This window comes from Prunus avium, chromosome 7, assembly GCF_965620075.1.
Source record: "Prunus avium chromosome 7, drPruAviu1.hap1.1, whole genome shotgun sequence".
NCBI classification, from domain to species: domain Eukaryota; kingdom Viridiplantae; phylum Streptophyta; class Magnoliopsida; order Rosales; family Rosaceae; genus Prunus; species Prunus avium.
In genome coordinates, this window is record NC_142290.1 from 25275250 (window position 1) to 25284947 (window position 9698).

Genomic DNA, 9698 nt, shown 5'->3' on the forward strand with positions numbered 1-9698 from the left:
AAGTTTGTCAAATCCTCTCTACCAGTTGAACATGCTAAACCTGCATCCGCTCATGAATTCAAGAAATTCATTCCAATTTGTCATTTTTTTTTGGCACTTATGGCCACATAAGACCAAGATGCAATAAACTTCGAAACGAATTTGTAAGTTCAAATTCACATGTCATGGGAGAAAGTTAAGTATTGAACATAAGATTACAAATCTTATGAAAGAGGTAAAAGACTTATGCAAACTATCTTCTTTTTGTTCTTTACCGAAAACTAGGTTAGTTTGGAGGAAAAAGGAAAATCATAATTGAATGTTTGCCTCCACTAATGTTGTGCATAAACTTGTTGTTTCAGAAAATTTGGATGTCAAATGTCTTCTCACAAAACCTTTAGATAATCTTCCATTTGACACTCTTAGAAAATCTTTAGGTATTTGCTCCCTTAAATAATTGCTTGTGTTCTGATGCGTGCCAAAAGGTCCTCACTGTTTGTGTTTTTCTGTTCAAATATGCTTTCATTTATATTCTAAGTACTTTGTCCAACACGTGTAGGGATTGCGAAGAGATATCAATTCTGCTGATGTCTGGGAGTTTTTGCTGATTAGATTGGATTTTTGGCGTTGGATCACCTTGGGTAGATCAATATTGGGTTTATGTGAATGGTTTTCGACTGTCTTTATTTTTTATAAAGTCAATTAAATGCTCTTTATATGAAATCCCATATCTCACTCATGGCACACACACTCTAATGTTTCTTAATAACCTTGAATGAATCTTCACCTTATCATTGTCCGGATGCTAGGTTTGCATTGTACTTCTTACTATTGGGCTCATTACAAATTCATAATCTCTCTTCAACTAAAAGTAAATTAAAATAAGTACTTGGTCCTAGCCAAGTAACAGGGCCTCTTGTCTAACCCACATTGAGGTTTGTGTCAAAAAGCTTTGATTTTCCACACATTGCTATTCTTTGTAGCCTACATGACTTGGGTCAGTATATCCTAAGGGTTCTTTTACACCCATTGTCTTAAAGTCAATTGACTTGAGCACATTGATTAAATACATGTTACGTGGGTCTTATAGAAAACTTAATAAAGTTAGCATTTATAAATAAATAAATAAATATGAAAGTGGTGAGCTCTATATGCATTATGTATGTGTGATTATCCTACGTTCTTGGTTGGATTTTTTCTTTGTTATTAAGCAACTTAGTCACATAACACGAGATTGGGCTTTGATATTTGCTCATTTGATGGACTTTATTTCTCACAAATACTTTTGATTCCGCATTTTATAATCCTTGTGTTTGATTAGATATTTGTGATTCGATGTGCCTTGGATATTGAAAGGCTTTGCTTCAAATACTTCCAGACATATATTGATATTGGTTCTCCTTTTCTATAAGCATCATGTTGGCATTTACTCATGCACATTACCTTTGGCACATATGAAGGGGGAGTCTTGGTATGACATTGGAATAATGAAAACACTTGCAGGATGACTAAAAATGCCTAGAGGGGGGTGAATTGGCCAATTTAAGATTATAATTAATAATAAATAAATAAACTTCGGTAGCAGGATTGATATGGCTTATCAATCCTGAAACGTGCTGGGCATAAAATAAAAGAACAAGCAAAGAATTATTTTACATGGTAAAACCCCACCTCTTGGGAAAATCTATGGGACTCCTCAATCCAACACAAATCGAACGATGATTACAAGAAGTACTCACACACTTATCCTAAACACATTCTAGATAATGTTTACCGACTTCTTCGTAACTCAACTTCTGTCACAGGATGATCTTCGACACTCCTTATGTTGAACGCAATACTGGTCACGATTGTTTCAAGCTCACCGAAGGAAAACTGCCACCACGGTCTTGGTGCCCTCAACCGGATGAGTCACCGACATGCATATGAATGCAATATGAATGAAGAAAGGATTTGATAAATCACCAAGTAAACATAGAACACTTGATGATTTATCTCAAATATATGCACAACAGCTTTCTTAGGAATTTTAGATGCTCAAACAAAATATGGGAAAGCTCTCACAAACAAAGAAGCACAACATATTCTTATACATACCACAATCTCCTTTTTGCAAGACAAAAGCACAAAGCCACGTGCTCAATCTCTTGCCATTTATCATATTTGATTCTCTTCGATTCCTATTGTAATTTCGTCAGCTTTTGTATTATAAAATATGGTTTTCCAACAATCAATTGTTATCCAATGAAACAATGTATATCAGCATGTAAACAATGAAGCCAAATAGGATATTCATTGAAACATGCTTTCCAAGTCCAAGATAATGAAAACATAATATTTTAACTTAAATCAAAATAGAGTCCAACTAGGAAAGTAATCTCAAGAGATAAAATCTAATCCTATTAAGAATAAGATTAACATAAAAACACTTGAGTGAAAATAACTCAAACTAGGAATCCTATAATGAATGCATGATTATGTTATGATTTACCTGAAATCAGTTTCCTCATATCGATCAAGTCATACTTCGAAAATCCAGGATTGAATGTGTTGCGCCAAAACTTCCAGTAAAAGATATTCATACCCTAATTCCTAACCTATGCTAGAGTCTAGGAAATGACAATACAATATTCATACTAACAAATAATAATCGCTGGGTCAATTCGTGTATTTCACTATGTTTTTTTTCTTCCTATTTCATGTTCATTGGTGTTTACTTTTGGCTCCTTTTACTTTCATTGTTTTGTTTCCTCACTATAATGAATGCATGATTATGTTATGATTTACCTGAAATCAGTTTCCTCATATCGATCAAGTCATACTTCGAAAATCCAGGATTGAATGTGTTGCGCCAAAACTTCCAGTAAAAGATATTCATACCCTAATTCCTAACCTATGCTAGAGTCTAGGAAATGACAATACAATATTCATACTAACAAATAATAATCGCTGGGTCAATTCGTGTATTTCACTATGTTTTTTTTCTTCCTATTTCATGTTCATTGGTGTTTACTTTTGGCTCCTTTTACTTTCATTGTTTTGTTTCCTCAATCGTGCAGATATTTCCTCTAATTTTGCTAGTGTTTTATTTCTTTATTTTGACGTTACTTTTTGTTTGGCTTTCAATTATTAAAAAAATAATTAATAAATAAAAATCACACGTTTTCCCACATGGTGTCGTTTTATGTTTATTGTTTGATGGTGCAACTAGAGTTCGATTTATCTTGCACCTCAAACTTGTAGTATTATCACCTCCCTCTACTCCATAATTGATGACAAGGAAGCCACAACAACTGATTCTCTGAATTGCAATGTCATTTCAATCTTGTCATTTGCAGTCTTGGAGGAAAGGAAATTCAAAAAGACAATTGTTCTTATATCTTTGGAAACGTGAATGACAAAATGACGAGATGAAAAGGATACAAAGAGGTAAGCATCTTGTGCTTTGTTTCCATGATTGAACCTAAAATGTACATGTCATTCTTGTAGATGATGATTGGACCTTGGTTATGCAAGAAGAGACATTTGCACCCGTCGCACATTTGGAATAAGTGAGGCTACTGCTTGTTATTGGTTGTCACACCAAATGCACGTCAAAAGTGCCTTAATAGATTTTTCAAGAAGCAACACATGTTTAGCAATCTATAGATTCATAGATCCTCTAATTATGTCTCTCTCTTAGTCACGACAAGACACAATCCCTCAAAAGCATCATGGGTTAATTTCTCTGGCTTTTGGTGATACTCATTCTCCTATGTTTTTGCCCTATCCATGCATGTTATCATTATCTCTTTCTCTTTGTTGACATATTTCCATGCTTGTGTCATGCTTGACATATTTCCTGCCTTTGGATTTCATGACAAAAAGGGGGAGAGATTGTGATGTAGAATTAAGGGAGAGTAGTGTTATATTTTTGGGGAGAGATTATGATGTAGAATTAAGGAGGAGTGGTGTTTTAATTTTTCTTTGAAATTACATTTTCTTCTCCCGCGTACTTCACTAGTTTTATTTTTTCATGTTGTGCAGGGATTAAGAGCTTTGAGTTTAGATAGAATTTCCTTTGTTAAATCCCATGTAATTTCTTTTGATTGTAATAGGTGTTTTGTCTAGGAAATACTAAAGGGAGAGATTGTTAGTATGAAATTATGTTGGCATTTCCTAGAACTTAGTATTGGTTTGGAAGTGTCATTTAGCTGTAGGGTTGAAGCAAAATTGATGTCTATGATTTCCAGAATTACAGGATTGTAACAACTTAGCAATCCCCGAATACCAATATTGTGACTTAACACGTATGAGGCACATGATTTGAAGGGTAAGACGTGTCATTTTTCATGCACTCATTAAAGGAACATTTTTGTGGAGTCTGATATGATTTTATTTTCTTGATTTTTAATCAATTAGAATCCCTTTAGGAATGCATCTCATTTAGCCAATTTTTGCCTAAATCAATTTGATTATCTTGCTTTCATGTTTTAACATCCCTTTGATTTTCTAACATGTTTTGATTGCTTATAAATCATTTTTTCAATTATATCATAATATCAAGGAGTCAAGATGCTATTAATAGTTTATCTAAATATAGAAGGATTCCCTTGATATTGTGATTGGTCAAAATCTTTTTTTTTTTAGCATCTCCTTTCCTGAGTGCCTAGTTTATACGTGACTTGCATTTAGAATAGGAAATATTCTATTGTGATTTTTGTCTAGCCTTGAAGAATGGAGATTTGATTTAAATGTAAATTTCTTTCTATGAAGAAAACCTCTATAAAAACAAGGTTTTGTGTTTTCCTTTAGATAGCTTTTTCAACAATAGTTTTGTGTGCTTAAACGTTTAAGAAAGATGCGTTTTTTATTTGAGATAAATCATCAAGTGTTCCATGTTTACTTGGTGATTTATCAAACACTTTATCATTCATATTGCATTCATTTGCATAGTTCGGTGACTCATATGGTTGAGGGCACCAAGACTGTGGTGGTTGTTTTTCTCCAGTGAGCTTGACCAGTATCAGGTTCAACATAAGGGGAGTTGGAAGGTTATCCCATGACAAAAGTTGAGTTACGAAGAAGTCGGTAAACATTATCTAAAATGTGTCTAGGATAAGTGTGTGAGTACTTCTCGTAATCATCATTCTATAGTGGATTTGTTTTGGACTGAGGAGTCCCGTTGATTTTCCTCAGAGATGAGGTTTTACCATGTAAAAGAACTCTCTGTGTATTCCTTTATTTTATGCTCTGCACATTTTAGGATTGATAAGCCATATCAATCATGCTACAGAAGTTTATTTTTATTTATTGATAATAATTTTAAATTAGCATATTAACCCCTTTAATGCATTATTAGTCATCCTACATGTTATTTCAATGTAATTCAAAAAGATTGGAGACTACGTTGTTACATTCCCTATTTTTGGTTTTATAATTTCCAAGGATCGATTACAAGGTATAACCATAGTAGTTGGTTTCTGTCACTTTAATCAAGTTTAATCATTGTCCGAAGTTCTAATTTTACTAGTTGAACAATTATTGAATGAACATATAAAATCATGAAAATTTACAATAGTTTGATCCACTATCGTTTGCAGTATTTCAGATAATATAGAAATTGCAGATGCTTTCAATTAAAGATTCAAAAGGTATTTGGCCTCTAGGGAACATAGAATTTCTAGGGGCCCCAAGAAAAACATAGAATTCCTTGGGCAGGTAGTTGAAATAAGTACCATACAAGGGCACTACAGCAAAAGCACTCTTTATCCAAATCTCTGTAATTTTTTAGTGTCGGCCGACAGATTTTTAGGGGTAATTAAAAAGAAAACAAAATAAAATAAAAGGAAGGATTTTTGGAGGGCCCACCAAATATTAGGTTATTAGTGGGCATTGACGATTCAAACGCTGATCACGCGTGACACAGTAACTATCAAGCTACTGTTCATGGAGTACACGTGGTAGAAACCCAATGGACTATGAGCCCATCATATGTGCTACGTAAGCTCCCTCTCCATGCAAGCCATGACATCATACCAGCTGATCAAGGACACGTGTACGGTGGCGGATAGTTATTAATTCTAGGTCTTCAAAATGCCCACGTCTCACGTGATAGATTGGTTATGCCCCACACTTATAGAAGTATTATTTATTTTTATGGTGACATGTAGAATAATGCTCCCATTTGATTTAGAAATGGGCCAGTGACTTCACTTTCTCTAATCTTAATTTTTTAGGATGGGGTTTTGCCAACCAATTAGAGTTCAACATTTGGGGATTTGATAATTTTGGAGCTATTTAATGATGTAATAGAAGTGTAAAGGGGGAAGTGGAATTTGACAAGTGTCCACCATTAACATTAAAATAATATCAAAGTTTGGTGTGGAGTTTGTTTGCATCTTGATTGGAAATTTGGAACTGAAAATAACCCACTCATCTGTCTATTGTGAAATCAAGATAATATATATTTGTAAAGCCAAAGACTTGGAACTTGCCATAGCTTTAGCTTACAAATATAAGTTTAATTAATTACACCAACTGATGTGGAAATATATTACTACAGAGGAAGGAGGATTTTCACACACGAAGACAACCAAGATGCCATGCAAGTTCGAACTTGAGACCTCTAATAGCTAGTTTTGGTCATCTTTATGATTTTCAACGTGTAATGTGCTTGCACTGACCAAAATAACATGAAATGTGATGCAAGAGTTTTGAATGAAGCAGTGTCAAAATTTGAAAATTATTTTGTACATAAATTATTATGTTTTCTTTATCAATAATAAGGAGAGAAGACTCGAGTTTGGAATCTCTGAAAAAGAGAAGTACTACTAAACTAAATAGTTCATGGGTATATCAGTAATTATGTTTAGTTGTTAAAAAGACATGTAAAAATAGATAGATACGATAGGAGAGAGAGACTCTCGAAAGCCTCTAGAAAACTACAAGCTATTTGTTGGAGAAAATCACACCCATGGGTGCGGGCAATAACTTTAGAATGGTAGAATTATGATTGGATGAAATTATATAGAAATTGTGTAATTGTTGGTCAATTTCCATGTATCATTATCAATCAGCGTTGTTTTGTTTGTCTTCATCATGCAAAGCAGCATCAATTGGACAAAACAAAATCTTTACATTATCAAAATTTCAAATGGATGATGTGATATGAGAAGGCAACAGGCACCTACATTATTGAACGCCAGTGCGTTTAGTCCAAGCCCAAGAAATTTTTTTCTATCGTTGGGTTTCTTATGAACCCAGTTAACCCAAAATGACCACTCCAAAAACCAGAAGCCAAATATCATACGTTCTTATCTCCTATAGGGTTAAGATGCAATTAGTAGGGTATAACTCAGTTGATTGAGCTCTTCTACCTTCATCTATGTGGACAGAGGTTCAAAACCCCTAAACAACAAATGAATACTTATGTAAACCCTCCTCCCCAATTGCTTATACTGATAAATAAATAAAAAGGGTACGTATGCGGTCCACTAAATTGGACGACAATTGTTTTACAGTAAAATAAATTCAATGCATGAAAATATATGACACATAAGAATACGTTAAAAATATATTGTTTAAAAATAGTGAAATCGAAAATATATGACAATTGTTTTGGACCGAAATGCCCTTTAATAACTAACTGCAGTTACTCAATTTTGACAGAAATTGGAATTTCTCCTTGAATTGCTGAAATTGAAAACTACAAGGACAAAATTGATCAAATTAAAACGACATGGACCAAAGTAAATAGTAAAAGTGGCAAATTACAAGGACTAAAAATGACTTTTTGACAAATAAAAACAAACAAACGATACGGGTATTAGGAAAAAAAAAAAAAAGACACGAACAATAATAGGCAGTTCAATGAAACAACACATAGAAAGAAAAAATGTCAATAAAAACAACATATATATATAGAAAAATGTATCAAAACTAAATAAAACAACATAAGAAAAATATCCCTCTAGTTATAATATCAAATTAAATCTCACCTCTGAATCCTGTTTGATGTAAATGACTAGCTGCCTAAACACAATCTCATCATATATTAAGAAACTGAGCTACTTGATCAAATGAATTATTGTCATCTTCCTCGGCATCATCGTGAGGGAACTGAGAAAAAGTACTTGGATCAGCCAATGCAGTGTCATTTGTCGGCTCCAAATCTGTGCTAAATGGAGAAGAAAAGGTGTTCATAGGCAGCCCATGAGTTGTATCTGCAGGGTCTAAAGTTTGATCATTGTTGAAGCTGGTGATGGGCCATGGATAATTGCTCAAAGCCCCATTTTGGAAAGACTCAATATAATACGGGGGCTCACCAAATTCTGTGTTCACTGTTGTGGATCCGGAAGACATACCAGCAGAAGTATAATGATGATTTAATGATGAGGAGGATGAATTGGAATTGGCAATAAGAGGAGATGGATATTCTTGATGATCATCCTGATGAGCTGATTGAACTGAATCTGCAATCTCTTCATTTTTCTTTTTCTTGACTCTTTTGTTCTTATAAATCTTACACAAAACACAAACGTTCAACTACATATATACAAGTTATTAATTAGATAGGCATATGAGATATACTGATATGAATTAGGATACCTATATATATATCCAAACAGTGGCGTATCCAAGAATTTTTCAGGGAAGAGGCAATATTACGAAGACCAAAAGGTCAACCAAAAAAGAAAAAAACAACCAAATAGCCTTACAATTTAAACAATACTAATGGTATTCATAATTAATATAAATAAGAGTTTTACGTCTAAGACTAATTGACTATAGTTTATTTTGTATATCAGTTAATATGCACAACATTTAGGTTACACTATTATTTACCAAAATTCATATCAAATATGAACAAAATACATGCCAATTACTAGTCTACCAAAATTCATATGAAACCATCTATTAATATAACCAAAATCAATACCAATTAATAAATCCAAAGTACATGTGATTTGGAGGTCACGAGATAAAAGTACGGGTCTCACACAGCAGCAACAAAAAAGCCTCTTTGAGGCTTTTAATCGAACAGGTCCCGCACGTGTGGCAAACTTTCAAGCCTAATACGTGGACAACACATATTGGGTGACGTGGGAGTACGTGTGGCCGTTGAGCCCAACACGTGAAGCATTGCTCTGATACCATGAAGAAAGTTGAGGTTCCATCCCAAAACCAATTGGCAATAGGGGGAGTAACCCAACTCCTTATAAACCCAGGCTAAGTCCCTTAACTTTTCAATGTGGGACAAATACTCTCAACACAGGTGCCTTACCTAGTGTAATGTGCACCGCCACGTACTCAGTGTAATTAATCAAGGTGTTATAATATGAGTGAACAACATTATTGAATTTTCGTGAACCTAGTGTATACTATTAATAGAAAGCCACATCAAACCAAAGAATTTCTCCCATAAAAATCACACGTATGCTTTCCATACCTTCATGTCACCGGTGGCTTTATGGTCATTTGAAGGAGCAATATTTATTTTCACTAAGAACGTATTCATGCCTTTTCCATTCTGTCTTAACTCCTTCCCCGTGTTTCCCTGCATAAAAATCTAGAGTCCTTTTCTGCCCAATTACTTCGTTGTTAACTTTGATCTTGTCATCGGTTCCAGTTGCCTTCCAAAATCCATGGTTCTCTGCTGCTCGATTTGGCCGAGCTCCATTTGGGTACTTTCGGTCCCTAGAACTGAAAAAGTACCACTCGCTTTCTCTAAGTAAGTT